Below are 17,256 nucleotides of genomic sequence, written 5' to 3'. Positions count from 1 at the left end.
CCTCTCGATCTGCAGTCGAATGATCTACCACTGAGCTATACCCCCAGAAGACATTTACTGCTGACTTACTAGTGCACATTTTTATTCTTACGGGTGAATCAGCTGTGTTTGTACACTAACATCTCTCTATTGTATTAGCTGGAATATTTTCTTTTGTCCATTGAACCATAATTGCATGTGCAGTATATGTTCTACATGTATTCTACTACTGACCTACCATTACAAGGGGATTTCACACTTATCTTCATTCACATCTCCTAAATATTACTTTTCACCTCTCTGTTTCATTATGGTAGCAAAATACTCACAAGTCCAGTCCTTTAAAAGTAGTTTGCTTCTGAGTGAGATATTGTACCTTACATATAAATTCAGCCTCAAAATGATTCTTATTGGAAGTACACCTGCAAATCTCACTTCTTGGCATTAAGTTAAGAAATAAACTTATTAAGCCCTTTAAAAGTAGTTTGCTTCTGAGTGAGATATTGTACCTTACATATAAATTCAGCCTCAAAATGATTCTTATTGGAAGTACACCTGCAAATCTCACTTCTTGGCATGAAGTTAAGAAATAAACTTATTAAGCATTTAAACCTGCCATAGACACTGTACTATCAGGAATGAACATTATAACGTATAAGTACTTGTATTTTGTACTTTTCCTTGAGTTGCCTATATAGCTGAAATTGTAACACATAATTGAATATCCTTATACAACTAAAAGAGGAGACAAGGGGCACCCGGATTTCAACCAGGGCCCTCTCGATCTGCAGTCGAATGCTCTACCACTGAGCTATACCCCCAGAAGGCATTTACTGCTGACTTACTAGTGCACATTTTTATTCTTATGGTTGATTAAGCTGTGTTTGTACACTAACATCTCTCTATTGTATTAGCTGGAATATTTTCTTTTGTCCATTGAACCATAATTGCATGTGCAGTATATGTTCTACATGTATTCTACTACTGACCTACCATTACAAGGGGATTTCACACTTATCTTCATTCACATCTCCTAAATATTACTTTTCACCTCTCTGTTTCATTATGGTAGCAAAATACTCACAAGTCCAGTCCTTTAAAAGTAATTTGCTTCTGAGTGAGATATTGTACCTGACATATAAATTCAGCCTCAAAATCTATAATATTTATACTTAAAAGTTAATAATAACAATAATAATTATGGGTAACTTCCCTTCTCTTTTCCTATTTCACTATATTAAACAACCAAGAATAATGTTACGACTGATCACAACTTCATGAAAAGAGCCACTAATTCTTATTGGAGGTACACCTGCAAATCTCACTTCTTGGCATTAAGTTAAGAAATAAACTTATTAAGCCCTTTAAAAGTAGTTTGCTTCTGAGTGAGATATTGTACCTTACATATAAATTCAGCCTCAAAATGATTCTTATTGGAAGTACACCTGCAAATCTCACTTCTTGGCATGAAGTTAAGAAATAAACTTATTAAGCATTTAAACCTGCCATAGACACTGTACTATCAGGAATGAACATTATAACGTATAAGTACTTGTATTTTGTACTTTTCCTTGAGTTGCTTATATAGCTGAAATTGTAACACATAATTGAATATCCTTATACAACTGAAATGGGAGACAGGGGGCACCCGGATTTGAACCAAGGACCTCTCGATCTGCAGTCGAATGATCTACCACTGAGCTATACCCCCAGAAGGCATTTACTGCTGACTTACTAGTGCACATTTTTATTCTTACGGGTGAATCAGCTGTGTTTGTACACTAACATCTCTCTATTGTATTAGCTGGAATATTTTCTTTTGTCCATTGAACCATAATTGCATGTGCAGTATATGTTCTACATGTATTCTACTACTGACCTACCATTACAAGGGGATTTCACACTTATCTTCATTCACATCTCCTAAATATTACTTTTCACCTCTCTGTTTCATTATGGTAGCAAAATACTCACAAGTCCAGTCCTTTAAAAGTAGTTTGCTTCTGAGTGAGATATTGTACCTTACATATAAATTCAGCCTCAAAATGATTCTTATTGGAAGTACACCTGCAAATCTCACTTCTTGGCATGAAGTTAAGAAATAAACTTATTAGGCATTTAAACCTGCCATAGACACTGTACTATCAGGAATGAACATTATAACGTATAAGTACTTGTATTTTGTACTTTTCCTTGAGTTGCCTATATAGCTGAAATTGTAACACATAATTGAATATCCTTATACAACTAAAAGAGGAGACAAGGGGCACCCGGATTTCAACCAGGGCCCTCTCGATCTGCAGTCGAATGCTCTACCACTGAGCTATACCCCCAGAAGGCATTTACTGCTGACTTACTAGTGCACATTTTTATTCTTATGGTTGATTAAGCTGTGTTTGTACACTAACATCTCTCTATTGTATTAGCTGGAATATTTTCTTTTGTCCATTGAACCATAATTGCATGTGCAGTATATGTTCTACATGTATTCTACTACTGACCTACCATTACAAGGGGATTTCACACTTATCTTCATTCACATCTCCTAAATATTACTTTTCACCTCTCTGTTTCATTATGGTAGCAAAATACTCACAAGTCCAGTCCTTTAAAAGTAATTTGCTTCTGAGTGAGATATTGTACCTGACATATAAATTCAGCCTCAAAATCTATAATATTTATACTTAAAAGTTAATAATAACAATAATAATTATGGTTAACTTCCCTTCTCTTTTCCTATTTCACTATATTAAACAACCAAGAATAATGTTACGACTGATCACAACTTCATGAAAAGAGCCACTAATTCTTATTGGAGGTACACCTGCAAATCTAACTTCTTGGCATTAAGTTAAGAAATAAACTTATTAAGCCCTTTAAAAGTAGTTTGCTTCTGAGTGAGATATTGTACCTTACATATAAATTCAGCCTCAAAATGATTCTTATTGGAAGTACACCTGCAAATCTCACTTCTTGGCATGAAGTTAAGAAATAAACTTATTAAGCATTTAAACCTGCCATAGACACTGTACTATCAGGAATGAACATTATAACGTATAAGTACTTGTATTTTGTACTTTTCCTTGAGTTGCTTATATAGCTGAAATTGTAACACATAATTGAATATCCTTATACAACTGAAAGGGGAGACAGGGGGCACCCGGATTTGAACCAAGGACCTCTCGATCTGCAGTCGAATGATCTACCACTGAGCTATACCCCCAGAAGACATTTACTGCTGACTTACTAGTGCACATTTTTATTCTTACGGGTGAATCAGCTGTGTTTGTACACTAACATCTCTCTATTGTATTAGCTGGAATATTTTCTTTTGTCCATTGAACCATAATTGCATGTGCAGTATATGTTCTACATGTATTCTACTACTGACCTACCATTACAAGGGGATTTCACACTTATCTTCATTCACATCTCCTAAATATTACTTTTCACCTCTCTGTTTCATTATGGTAGCAAAATACTCACAAGTCCAGTCCTTTAAAAGTAGTTTGCTTCTGTGTGAGATATTGTACCTTACATATAAATTCAGCCTCAAAATGATTCTTATTGGAAGTACACCTGCAAATCTCACTTCTTGGCATGAAGTTAAGAAATAAACTTATTAAGCATTTAAACCTGCCATAGACACTGTACTATCAGGAATGAACATTATAACGTATAAGTACTTGTATTTTGTACTTTTCCTTGAGTTGCTTATATAGCTGAAATTGTAACACATAATTGAATATCCTTATACAACTAAAAGGGGAGACAGGGGGCAAAATGGATTTTGTACTTTTCCTTGAGTTGCCTATATAGCTGAAATTGTAACACATAATTGAATATCCTTATACAACTAAAAGGGGAGAAAGGGAGCACCTGGATTTGAACCAGGGACCTCTCGATCTGCAGTCGAATGCTCTACCACTGAGCTATACCCCCAGAAGGCATTTACTGCTGACTTACTAGTGCACATTTTTATTCTTACGGGTGAATCAGCTGTGTTTGTACACTAACATCTCTCTATTGTATTAGCTGGAATATTTTCTTTTGTCCATTGAACCATAATTGCATGTGCAGTATATGTTCTACATGTATTCTACTACTGACCTACCATTACAAGGGGATTTCACACTTATCTTCATTCACATCTCCTAAATATTACTTTTCACCTCTCTGTTTCATTATGGTAGCAAAATACTCACAAGTCCAGTCCTTTAAAAGTAGTTTGCTTCTGAGTGAGACATTGTACCTGACATATAAATTCAGCCTCAAAATCTATAATATTTATACTTAAAAGTTAATAATAACATTAATAATTATGGGTAACTTCCCTTCTCTTTTCCTATTTCACTATATTAAACAACCAAGAATAATGTTACGACTGATCACAACTTCATGAAAAGAGCCAATGATTCTCATTGGAGGTACACCTGCAAATCTCACTTCTTGGCATGAAGTTAAGAAATAAACTTATTAAGCATTTAAACCTGCCATAGACACTGTACCATCAGGAATGAACATTACAAAGTATAAGTACTTGTATTTTGTACTTTTCCTTGAGTTGCCTATATCGCTGAAATTGTAACACATAATTGAATATCCTTATACAACTAAAAGGGGAGACAGGGGGCACCCGGATTTGAACCAGGGACCTCTTGATCTGCAGTCGAATGCTCTACCACTGAGCTATACCCCCAGAAGGCATTTACTGCTGACTTACTAGTGCACATTTTTATTCTTACGGGTGAATCAGTTGTGTTTGTACACTAACATCTCTCTATTGTATTAGCTGGAATATTTTCTTTTGTCCATTGAACCATACTTCCATGTGCAGTATATGTTCTACATGTATTCTACTACTGACCTACCATTACAAGGGGATTTCACACTTATCTTCATTCACATCTCCTAAATATTACTTTTCACCTCTCTGTTTCATTATGGTAGCAAAATACTCACAAGTCCAGTCCTTTAAAAGTAATTTGCTTCTGAGTGAGACATTGTACCTGACATATAAATTCAGCCTCAAAATTTATAATATTTATACTTAAAAGTTAATAATAACATTAATAATTATGGGTAACTTCCCTTCTCTTTTCCTATTTCACTATATTAAACAACCAAGAATAATGTTACGACTGATCACAACTTCCTGAAAAGAGCCACTGATTCTTATTGGAAGTACACCTGCAAATCTCACTTCTTGGCATGAAGTTAAGAAATAAACTTATTAAGCATTTAAACCTGCCATAGAAACTGTACTATCAGGAATGAACATTACAACATATAAGTACTTGTATTTTGTACTTTTCCTTGAGTTGCCTATATAGCTGAAATTGTAACACATAATTGAATATCCTTATGCAACTGAAAGGGGAGACAGGGGGCACTCGGATTTGAACCAGGGACCTCTTGATCTGCAGTCGAATGCTCTACCACTGAGCTATACCCCCAGAAGGCATTTACTGCTGACTTACTAGTGCACATTTTTATTCTTACGGGTGAATCAGCTGTGTTTATACACTAACATCTCTCTATTGTATTAGCTGGAATATTTTCTTTTGTCCATTGAACCATAATTGCATGTGCAGTATATGTTCTACATGTATTCTACTACTGACCTACCATTACAAGGGGATTTCACACTTATCTTCATTCACATCTCCTAAATATTACTTTTCACCTCTCTGTTTCATTATGGTAGCAAAATACTCACAAGTCCAGTCCTTTAAAAGTAATTTGCTTCTGAGTGAGACATTGTACCTGACATGTAAATTCAGCCTCAAAATCTATAATATTTATACTTAAAAGTTAATAATAACAATAATAATTATGGGTAACTTCCCTTCTCTTTTCCTATTTCACTATAATAAGCAACCAAGAATAATGTTACGACTGATCACAACTTCATGGAAAGAGCCACTGATTCTCATTGGAGGTACACCTGCAAATCTCACTTCTTGGCATGAAGTTAAGAAATAAACTTATTAAACATTTAAACCTGCCATAGACACTGTACTATCAGGAATGAACATTATAACGTATAAGTACTTGTATTTTGTACTTTTCCTTGAGTTGCCTATATAGCTGAAATTGTAACACATAATTGAATATCCTTATACAACTAAAAGGGGAGACAGGGGGCACTCGGATTTGAACCAGGGACCTCTTGATCTGCAGTCAAATGCTCTACCACTGAGCTATACCCCCAGAAGGCATTTAGTGCTGACTTACTAGTGCACATTTTTATTCTTACGGGTGAATCAGTTGTGTTTGTACACTAACATCTCTCTATTGTATTAGCTGGAATATTTTCTTTTGTCCATTGAACCATACTTCCATGTGCAGTATATGTTCTACATGTATTCTACTACTGACCTACCATTACAAGGGGATTTCACACTTATCTTCATTCACATCTCCTAAATATTACTTTTCACCTCTCTGTTTCATTATGGTAGCAAAATACTCACAAGTCCAGTCCTTTAAAAGTAATTTGCTTCTGAGTGAGACATTGTACCTGACATATAAATTCAGCCTCAAAATTTATAATATTTATACTTAAAAGTTAATAATAACATTAATAATTATGGGTAACTTCCCTTCTCTTTTCCTATTTCACTATATTAAACAACCAAGAATAATGTTACGACTGATCACAACTTCCTGAAAAGAGCCACTGATTCTTATTGGAGGTACACCTGCAAATCTCACTTCTTGGCATGAAGTTAAGAAATAAACTTATTAAGCATTTAAACCTGCCATAGAAACTGTACTATCAGGAATGAACATTACAACATATAAGTACTTGTATTTTGTACTTTTCCTTGAGTTGCCTATATAGCTGAAATTGTAACACATAATTGAATATCCTTATGCAACTGAAAGGGGAGACAGGGGGCACTCGGATTTGAACCAGGGACCTCTTGATCTGCAGTCGAATGCTCTACCACTGAGCTATACCCCCAGAAGGCATTTACTGCTGACTTACTAGTGCACATTTTTATTCTTACGGGTGAATCAGTTGTGTTTATACACTAACATCTCTCTATTGTATTAGCTGGAATATTTTCTTTTGTCCATTGAACCATAATTGCATGTGCAGTATATGTTCTACATGTATTCTACTACTGACCTACCATTACAAGGGGATTTCACACTTATCTTCATTCACATCTCCTAAATATTACTTTTCACCTCTCTGTTTCATTATGGTAGCAAAATACTCACAAGTCCAGTCCTTTAAAAGTAATTTGCTTCTGAGTGAGACATTGTACCTGACATGTAAATTCAGCCTCAAAATCTATAATATTTATACTTAAAAGTTAATAATAACAATAATAATTATGGGTAACTTCCCTTCTCTTTTCCTATTTCACTATAATAAGCAACCAAGAATAATGTTACGACTGATCACAACTTCATGGAAAGAGCCACTGATTCTCATTGGAGGTACACCTGCAAATCTCACTTCTTGGCATGAAGTTAAGAAATAAACTTATTAAACATTTAAACCTGCCATAGACACTGTACTATCAGGAATGAACATTATAACGTATAAGTACTTGTATTTTGTACTTTTCCTTGAGTTGCCTATATAGCTGAAATTGTAACACATAATTGAATATCCTTATACAACTAAAATGGGAGACAGGGGGCACCTGGATTTGAACCAGGGACCTCTTGATCTGCAGTGGAATACTCTACCACTGAGCTATACCCCCAGAAGGCATTTACTGCTGACTTACTAGTGCACATTTTTATTCTTACGGGTGAATCAGCTGTGTTTGTACACTAACATCTCTCTATTGTATTAGCTGGAATATTTTATTTTGTCCATTGAACCATAATTGCATGTGCAGTATATGTTCTACATGTATTCTACTACTGACCTAACATTACAAGGGGATTTCACACTTATCTTCATTCACATCTCCTAAATATTACTTTTCACCTCTCTGTTTCATTATGGTAGCAAAATACTCACAAGTCCAGTCCTTTAAAAGTAATTTGCTTCTGAGTGAGACATTGTACCTGACATATAAATTCAGCCTCAAAATCTATAATATTTATACTTAAAAGTTAATAATAACATTAATAATTATGGGTAACTTCCCTTCTCTTTTCCTATTTCACTATATTAAACAACCAAGAATAATGTTACGACTGATCACAACTTCCTGAAAAGAGCCACTGATTCTTATTGGAGGTACACCTGCAAATCCCACTTCTTGGCATGAAGTTAAGAAATAAACTTATTAAGCATTTATACCTGCCATAGACACTGTACTATCAGGAATGAACATTACAACGTATAAGTACTTGTATTTTGTACTTTTCCTTAAGTTGCCTATATAGCTGAAATTGTAACATATAATTGAATATCCTTATACAACTAAAAGGGGAGACAGGGGGCACCTGGATTTGAACCAGGGACCTCTCGATCTGCAGTCGAATGCTCTAACCCTGAGCTATACCCCCAGAAGGCATTTACTGCTGACTTACTAGTGCACATTTTTATTCTTACGGGTGAATCAGCTGTGTTTATACACTAACATCTCTCTATTTTATTAGCTGGAATATTTTCTTTTGTCCATTGAACCATAATTGCATGTGCAGTACATGTTCTACATGTATTCTACTACTGACCTACCATTACAAGGGGATTTCACACTTATCTTCATTCACATCTCCTAAATATTACTTTTCACCTCTCTGTTTCATTATGGTAGCAAAATACTCACAAGTCCAGTCCTTTAAAAGTAATTTGCTTCTGAGTGAGACATTGTATCTGACATATAAATTCAGCCTCAAAATCTATAATATTTATACTTAAAAGTTAATAATAACAATAATAATTATGGGTAACTTCCCTTCTCTTTTCCTATTTCACTATATTAAACAACCAAGAATAATGTTACGACTGATCAGACTGATCACAACTTCCTGAAAAGAGCCACTGATTCTTATTGGAGGTACACCTGCAAATCTCACTTGTTGGCATGAAGTTAAGAAATAAACTTATTAAGCATTTAAACCTGCCATAGACACTGTACTATCAGGAATGAACATTACAACGTATAAGTACTTGTATGTTGTACTTTTCCTTGAGTTGCCTATATAGCTGAAATTGTAACACATAATTGAATATCCTTATACAACTAAAAGGGGAGACAGGGGGCAAAATGGATTTTGTACTTTTCCTTGAGTTGCCTATATAGCTGAAATTATAACACATAATTGAATATCCTTATACAACTAAAAGGGGAGACAGGGGGCACCCGGATTTGAACCAGGGACCTCTCGATCTGCAGTCGAATGCTCTACCACTGAGCTATACCCCCAGAAGGCATTTACTGCTGACTTACTAGTGCACATTTTTATTCTTACGGGTGAATCAGCTGTGTTTGTACACTAACATCTCTCTATTGTATTAGCTGGAATATTTTCTTTTGTCCATTGAACCATAATTGCATGTGCAGTATATGTTCTACATGTATTCTACTACTGACCTACCATTACAAGGGGATTTCACACTTAGCTACATTCACATCTCCTAAATATTACTTTTCACCTCTCTGTTTCATTATGGTAGCAAAATACTCACAAGTCCAGTCCTTTAAAAGTAATTTGCTTCTGAGTGAGACATTGTACCTGACATGTAAATTCAGCCTCAAAATCTATAATATTTATACTTAAAAGTTAATAATAACAATAATAATTATGGGTAACTTCCCTTCTCTTTTCCTATTTCACTATATTAAACAACCAAGAATAATGTTACGACTGATCACAACTTCATGAAAAGAGCCACTGATTCTTATTGGAAGTACACCTGCAAATCTCACTTCTTGGCATGAAGTTAAGAAATAAACTTATTAAGCATTTAAACCTGCCATAGACACTGTACTATCAGGAATGAACATTACAACGTATAAGTACTTGTATTTTGTACTTTTCCTTGAGTTGCCTATATAGCTGAAATTGTAACATATAATTGAATATCCTTATACAACTAAAATGGGAGACAGGGGGCACCCGGATTGGAACCAGGATCCTCTCGATCTGCAGTCGAATGCTCTACCACTGAGCTATACCCCCAGAAGGAATTTACTGCTGACTTACTAGTGCACATTTTTATTCTTACGGGTGAATCAGCTGTGTTTATACACTAACATCTCTCTATTTTATTAGCTGGAATATTTTCTTTTGTCCATTGAACCATAATTGCATGTGCAGTACATGTTCTACATGTATTCTACTACTGACCTACCATTACAAGGGGATTTCACACTTATCTTCATTCACATCTCCTAAATATTACTTTTCACCTCTCTGTTTCATTATGGTAGCAAAATACTCACAAGTCCAGTCCTTTAAAAGTAATTTGCTTCTGAGTGAGACATTGTACCTGACATATAAATTCAGCCTCAAAATCTATAATATTTATACTTAAAAGTTAATAATAACATTAATAATTATGGGTAACTTCCCTTCTCTTTTCCTATTTCACTATATTAAACAACCAAGAATAATGTTACGACTGATCACAACTTCCTGAAAAGAGCCACTGATTCTTATTGGAGGTACACCTGCAAATCTCACTTCTTGGCATGAAGTTAAGAAATAAACTTATTAAGCATTTAAACCTGCCATAGACACTGTACTATCAGGAATGAACATTACAACGTATAAGTACTTGTATTTTATACTTTTCCTTGAGTTGCCTATATAGCTGAAATTGTAACACATAATTGAATATCCTTATACAACTAAAAGGGGAGACAGGGGGCACCCGGATTGGAACCAGGGTCCTCTCGATCTGCAGTCGAATGCTCTACCACTGAGCTATACCCCCAGAAGGCATTTACTGCTGACTTACTAGTGCACATTTTTATTCTTACGGGTGAATCAGCTGTGTTTATACACTAACATCTCTCTATTTTATTAGCTGGAATATTTTCTTTTGTCCATTGAACCATAATTGCATGTGCAGTACATGTTCTACATGTATTCTACTACTGACCTACCATTACAAGGGGATTTCACACTTATCTTCATTCACATCTCCTAAATATTACTTTTCACCTCTCTGTTTCATTATGGTAGCAAAATACTCACAAGTCCAGTCCTTTAAAAGTAATTTGCTTCTGAGTGAGACAGTGTACCTGACATATAAATTCAGCCTCAAAATCTATAATATTTATACTTAAAAGTTAATAATAACATTAATAATTATGGGTAACTTCCCTTCTCTTTTCCTATTTCACTATATTAAACAACCAAGAATAATGTTACGACTGATCACAACTTCCTGAAAAGAGCCACTGATTCTTATTGGAGGTACACCTGCAAATCTCACTTCTTGGCATGAAGTTAAGAAATAAACTTATTAAGCATTTAAACCTGCCATAGACACTGTACTATCAGGAATGAACATTACAACGTATAAGTACTTGTATTTTGTACTTTTCCTTGAGTTGCCTATATAGCTGAAATTGTAACACATAATTGAATATCCTTATACAACTAAAAGGGGAGACAGGGGGCACCCGGATTGGAACCAGGGTCCTCTTGATCTGCAGTCGAATGCTCTACCACTGAGCTATACCCCCAGAAGGCATTTACTGCTGACTTACTAGTGCACATTTTTATTCTTACGGGTGAATCAGCTGTGTTTGTACACTAACATCTCTCTATTGTATTAGCTGGAATATTTTATTTTGTCCATTGAACCATAATTGCATGTGCAGTATATGTTCTACATGTATTCTACTACTGACCTACCATTACAAGGGGATTTCACACTTATCTTCATTCATATCTCCTAAATATTACTTTCACCTCTCTGTTTCATTATGGTAGCAAAATACTCACAAGTCCAGTCCTTTAAAAGTAATTTGCTTCTGAGTGAGACATTGTACCTGACATATAAATTCATCCTCAAAATCTATAATATTTATACTTAAAAGTTAATAATAACATTAATAATTATGGGTAACTTCCCTTCTCTTTTCCTATTTCACTATATTAAACAACCAAGAATAATGTTACGACTGATCACAACTTCATGAAAAGAGCCACTGATTCTTATTGGGGGTACACCTGCAAATCTCACTTCTTGGCATGAAGTTAAGAAATAAACTTATTAAGCATTTAAACCTGCCATAGACACTGTACTATCAGGAATGAACATTACAACGTATAAGTACTTGTATTTTATACTTTTCCTTGAGTTGCCTATATAGCTGAAATTGTAACACATAATTGAATATCCTTATACAACTAAAAAGGGGGACAGGGGGCACCCGGATTTGAACCAGGGACCTCTCGATCTGCAGTCGAATGCTCTACCACTGAGCTATACCCCCAGAAGGCATTTACTGCTGACTTACTAGTGCACATTTTTATTCTTACGGGTGAATCAGCTGTGTTTGTACACTAACATCTCTCTATTGTATTAGCTGGAATATTTTATTTTGTCCATTGAACCATAATTGCATGTGCAGTATATGTTCTACATGTATTCTACTACTGACCTACCATTACAAGGGGATTTCACACTTATCTTCATTCACATCTCCTAAATATTACTTTTCACCTCTCTGTTTCATTATGGTAGCAAAATACTCACAAGTCCAGTCCTTTAAAAGTAATTTGCTTCTGAGTGAGACATTGTACCTGACATATAAATTCAGCCTCAAAATCTATAATATTTATACTTAAAAGTTAATAATAACAATAATAATTATGGGTAACTTCCCTTCTCTTTTCCTATTTCACTATATTAAACAACCAAGAATAATGTTACGACTGATCACAACTTCATGAAAAGAGCCACTGATTCTTATTGGAGGTACACCTGCAAATCTCACTTCTTGGCATGAAGTTAAGAAATAAACTTATTAAGCATTTAAACCTGCCATAGACACTGTACTATCAGGAATGAACATTACAACGTATAAGTACTTGTATTTTATACTTTTCCTTGAGTTGCCTATATCGCTAAAATTGTAACACATAATTGAATATCCTTATACAACTAAAAGGGGAGACAGGGGGCACCCGGATTTGAACCAGGGACCTCTCGATTTGCAGTCGAATGCTCTACCACTGAGCTATACCCCCAGAAGGCATTTACTGCTGACTTACTAGTGCACATTTTTATTCTTACGGGTGAATGAGCTGTGTTTATACACTAACATCTCTCTATTTTATTAGCTGGAATATTTTCTTTTGTCCATTGAACCATAATTGCATGTGCAGTACATGTTCTACATGTATTCTACTACTGACCTACCATTACAAGGGGATTTCACACTTATCTTCATTCACATCTCCTAAATATTACTTTTCACCTCTCTGTTTCATTATGGTAGCAAAATACTCACAAGTCCAGTCCTTTAAAAGTAATTTGCTTCTGAGTGAGACATTGTACCTGACATATAAATTCAGCCTCAAAATCTATAATATTTATACTTAAAAGTTAATAATAACATTAATAATTATGGGTAAATTCCCTTCTCTTTTCCTATTTCACTATATTAAACAACCAAAAATAATGTTACGACTGATCACAACTTCCTGAAAAGAGCCACTGATTCTTATTGGAGGTACACCTGCAAATCTCACTTGTTGGCATGAAGTTAAGTAATAAACTTATTAAGCATTTAAACCTGCCATAGACACTGTACTATCAGGAATGAACATTACAACGTATAAGTACTTGTATTTTGTACTTTTCCTTGAGTTGCCTATATAGCTGAAATTGTAACACATAATTGAATATCCTTATACAACTAAAAGGGGAGACAGGGGGCAAAATGGATTTTGTACTTTTCCTTGAGTTGCCTATATAGCTGAAATTGTAACACATAATTGAATATCCTTATACAACTAAAAGGGGAGAAAGGGGGCACCTGGATTTGAACCAGGGACCTCTTGATCTGCAGTCGAATGCTCTACCACTGAGCTATACCCCCAGAAGGCATTTACTGCTGACTTACTAGTGCACATTTTTATTCTTACGGGTGAATCAGCTGTGTTTATACACTAACATCTCTCTATTGTATTAGCTGGAATATTTTCTTTTGTCCATTGAACCATAATTGCATGTGCAGTACATGTTCTACATGTATTCTACTACTGACCTACCATTACAAGGGGATTTCACACTTATCTTCATTCACATCTCCTAAATATTACTTTTCACCTCTCTGTTTCATTATGGTAGCAAAATACTCACAAGTCCAGTCCTTTAAAAGTAATTTGCTTCTGAGTGAGACATTGTACCTGACATATAAATTCAGCCTCAAAATCTATAATATTTATACTTAAAAGTTAATAATAACATTAATAACTATGGGTAACTTCCCTTCTCTTTTCCTATTTCACTATATTAAACAACCAAGAATAATGTTACGACTGATCACAACTTCCTGAAAAGAGCCACTGATTCTTATTGGAGGTACACCTGCAAATCTCACTTCTTGGCATGAAGTTAAGAAATAAACTTATTAAGCATTTAAACCTGCCATAGACACTGTACTATCAGGAATGAACATTACAACGTATAAGTACTTGTATTTTGTACTTTTCCTTGAGTTGCCTATATAGCTGAAATTGTAACACATAATTGAATATCCTTATACAACTAAAAGGGGAGACAGGGGGCACCTGGATTTGAACCAGGGACCTCTCAATCTGCAGTCAAATGCTCTACCACTGAGCTATACCCCCAGAAGGTATTTACTCCTGACTTACTAGTGCACATTTTTATTCTTACGGGTGAATCAGCTGTGTTTGTACACTAACATCTCTCTATTGTATTAGCTGGAATATTTTCTTTTGACCATTGAACCAAAAAAGCATGTGCAGTACATGTTCTACATGTATTCTACTACTGACCTACCATTACAAGGGGATTTCACACTTATCTTCATTCACATCTCCTAAATATTACTTTTCACCTCTCTGTTTCATTATGGTAGCAAAATACTCACAAGTCCAGTCCTTTAAAAGTAATTTGCTTCTGAGTGAGACATTGTACCTGACATATAAATTCAGCCTCAAAATCTATAATATTTATACTTAAAAGTTAATAATAACAATAATAATTATGGGTAACTTCCCTTCTCTTTTCCTATTTTACTATATTAAACAACCAAGAATAATGTTACGACTGATCACAACTTCATGAAAAGAGCCACTGATTCTTATTGGAGGTACACCTGCAAATCTCACTTCTTGGCATGAAGTTAAGAAATAAACTTATTAAGCATTTAAACCTGCCATAGACACTGTACTATCAGGAATGAACATTACAATGTATAAATACTTGTATTTTGTACTTTTCCTTGAGTTGCCTATATAGCTGAAATTGTAACACATAATTGAATATCCTTATACAACTAAAAGGGGCGACAGGGGGCACCCGGATTTGAACCAGGGACCTCTCGATCTGCAGTCGAATGCTCTACCACTGAGCTATACCCCCAGAAGGCATTTACTGCTGACTTACTAGTTCACATTTTTATTCTTACGGGTGAAACAGCTGTGTTTGTACACTAACATCTCTCTATTGTATTAGCTGGAATATTTTCTTTTGTCCATTGAACCATAATTGCATGTGCAGTTTATGTTCTACATGTATTCTACTACTGACCTACCATTACAAGGGGATTTCACACTTATCTTCATTCACATCTCCTAAATATTACTTTTCACCTCTCTGTTTCATTATGGTAGCAAAATACTCACAAGTCCAGTCCTTTAAAAGTAATTTGCTTCTGAGTGAGACATTGTACCTGACATATAAATTCAGCCTCAAAATCTATAATATTTATACTTAAAAGTTAATAATAACAATAATAATTATGGGTAACTTCCCTTCTCTTTTCCTATTTTACTATATTAAACAACCAAGAATAATGTTACGACTGATCACAACTTCATGAAAAGAGCCACTGATTCTTATTGGAGGTACACCTGCAAATCTCACTTCTTGGCATGAAGTTAAGAAATAAACTTATTAAGCATTTAAACCTGCCATAGACACTGTACTATCAGGAATGAACATTACAACGTATAAGTACTTGTATTTTGTACTTTTCCTTGAGTTGCCTATATAGCTGAAATTGTAACACATAATTGAATATCCTTATACAACTAAAAGGGGAGACAGGGGGCACCTGGATTTGAACCAGGGACCTCTCAATCTGCAGTCAAATGCTCTACCACTGAGCTATACCCCCAGAAGGTATTTACTCCTGACTTACTAGTGCACATTTTTATTCTTACGGGTGAATCAGCTGTGTTTGTACACTAACATCTCTCTATTGTATTAGCTGGAATATTTTCTTTTGACCATTGAACCAAAAAAGCATGTGCAGTACATGTTCTACATGTATTCTACTACTGACCTACCATTACAAGGGGATTTCACACTTATCTTCATTCACATCTCCTAAATATTACTTTTCACCTCTCTGTTTCATTATGGTAGCAAAATACTCACAAGTCCAGTCCTTTAAAAGTAATTTGCTTCTGAGTGAGACATTGTACCTGACATATAAATTCAGCCTCAAAATCTATAATATTTATACTTAAAAGTTAATAATAACAATAATAATTATGGGTAACTTCCCTTCTCTTTTCCTATTTTACTATATTAAACAACCAAGAATAATGTTACGACTGATCACAACTTCATGAAAAGAGCCACTGATTCTTATTGGAGGTACACCTGCAAATCTCACTTCTTGGCATGAAGTTAAGAAATAAACTTATTAAGCATTTAAACCTGCCATAGACACTGTACTATCAGGAATGAACATTACAACGTATAAATACTTGTATTTTGTACTTTTCCTTGAGTTGCCTATATAGCTGAAATTGTAACACATAATTGAATATCCTTATACAACTAAAAGGGGCGACAGGGGGCACCCGGATTTGAACCAGGGACCTCTCGATCTGCAGTCGAATGCTCTACCACTGAGCTATACCCCCAGAAGGCATTTACTGCTGACTTACTAGTGCACATTTTTATTCTTACGGGTGAAACAGCTGTGTTTGTACACTAACATCTCTCTATTGTATTAGCTGGAACATTTTCTTTTGTCCATTGAACCATAATTGCATGTGCAGTTTATGTTCTACATGTATTCTACTACTGACCTACCATTACAAGGGGATTTCACACTTATCTTCATTCACATCTCCTAAATATTACTTTTCACCTCTCTGTTTCATTATGGTAGCAAAATACTCACA

The 17,256-nt window shown here is 34.9% G+C and overlaps 13 non-coding genes across 13 annotated transcripts; all 13 read right to left on the bottom strand.

Moving 5' to 3' along the window:
* Positions 1-3,849: 3,849 nt before the first annotated feature.
* On the bottom strand, positions 3,850-3,921 carry TRNAC-GCA (transfer RNA cysteine (anticodon GCA)). The gene has a single exon. It is a non-coding gene; the product is annotated as a tRNA-Cys (tRNA).
* A 685-nt stretch (positions 3,922-4,606) lies between these two features.
* TRNAC-GCA (transfer RNA cysteine (anticodon GCA)) lies at positions 4,607-4,678 on the bottom strand. The gene has a single exon. It is a non-coding gene; the product is annotated as a tRNA-Cys (tRNA).
* A 1,442-nt stretch (positions 4,679-6,120) lies between these two features.
* On the bottom strand, positions 6,121-6,192 carry TRNAC-GCA (transfer RNA cysteine (anticodon GCA)). The gene has a single exon. It is a non-coding gene; the product is annotated as a tRNA-Cys (tRNA).
* Positions 6,193-9,254: 3,062 nt separating this feature from the next.
* Positions 9,255-9,326, bottom strand: TRNAC-GCA (transfer RNA cysteine (anticodon GCA)). The gene has a single exon. It is a non-coding gene; the product is annotated as a tRNA-Cys (tRNA).
* Positions 9,327-10,011: 685 nt separating this feature from the next.
* On the bottom strand, positions 10,012-10,083 carry TRNAC-GCA (transfer RNA cysteine (anticodon GCA)). The gene has a single exon. It is a non-coding gene; the product is annotated as a tRNA-Cys (tRNA).
* Positions 10,084-10,768: 685 nt separating this feature from the next.
* TRNAC-GCA (transfer RNA cysteine (anticodon GCA)) lies at positions 10,769-10,840 on the bottom strand. The gene has a single exon. It is a non-coding gene; the product is annotated as a tRNA-Cys (tRNA).
* A 1,441-nt stretch (positions 10,841-12,281) lies between these two features.
* TRNAC-GCA (transfer RNA cysteine (anticodon GCA)) lies at positions 12,282-12,353 on the bottom strand. Its single transcript has one exon. It is a non-coding gene; the product is annotated as a tRNA-Cys (tRNA).
* Positions 12,354-13,038: 685 nt separating this feature from the next.
* TRNAC-GCA (transfer RNA cysteine (anticodon GCA)) lies at positions 13,039-13,110 on the bottom strand. The gene has a single exon. It is a non-coding gene; the product is annotated as a tRNA-Cys (tRNA).
* Positions 13,111-13,892: 782 nt separating this feature from the next.
* TRNAC-GCA (transfer RNA cysteine (anticodon GCA)) lies at positions 13,893-13,964 on the bottom strand. The gene has a single exon. It is a non-coding gene; the product is annotated as a tRNA-Cys (tRNA).
* Positions 13,965-14,649: 685 nt separating this feature from the next.
* TRNAC-GCA (transfer RNA cysteine (anticodon GCA)) lies at positions 14,650-14,721 on the bottom strand. The gene has a single exon. It is a non-coding gene; the product is annotated as a tRNA-Cys (tRNA).
* Positions 14,722-15,406: 685 nt separating this feature from the next.
* On the bottom strand, positions 15,407-15,478 carry TRNAC-GCA (transfer RNA cysteine (anticodon GCA)). Its single transcript has one exon. It is a non-coding gene; the product is annotated as a tRNA-Cys (tRNA).
* Positions 15,479-16,163: 685 nt separating this feature from the next.
* TRNAC-GCA (transfer RNA cysteine (anticodon GCA)) lies at positions 16,164-16,235 on the bottom strand. Its single transcript has one exon. It is a non-coding gene; the product is annotated as a tRNA-Cys (tRNA).
* A 685-nt stretch (positions 16,236-16,920) lies between these two features.
* On the bottom strand, positions 16,921-16,992 carry TRNAC-GCA (transfer RNA cysteine (anticodon GCA)). Its single transcript has one exon. It is a non-coding gene; the product is annotated as a tRNA-Cys (tRNA).
* Between the last annotated feature and the right edge of the window lie 264 nt (positions 16,993-17,256).

This window comes from Mixophyes fleayi, chromosome 1 (genome assembly GCF_038048845.1).
Source record: "Mixophyes fleayi isolate aMixFle1 chromosome 1, aMixFle1.hap1, whole genome shotgun sequence".
Lineage (NCBI taxonomy): Eukaryota > Metazoa > Chordata > Amphibia > Anura > Limnodynastidae > Mixophyes > Mixophyes fleayi.
This window is presented reverse-complemented; position numbering and strand designations above follow the sequence as displayed.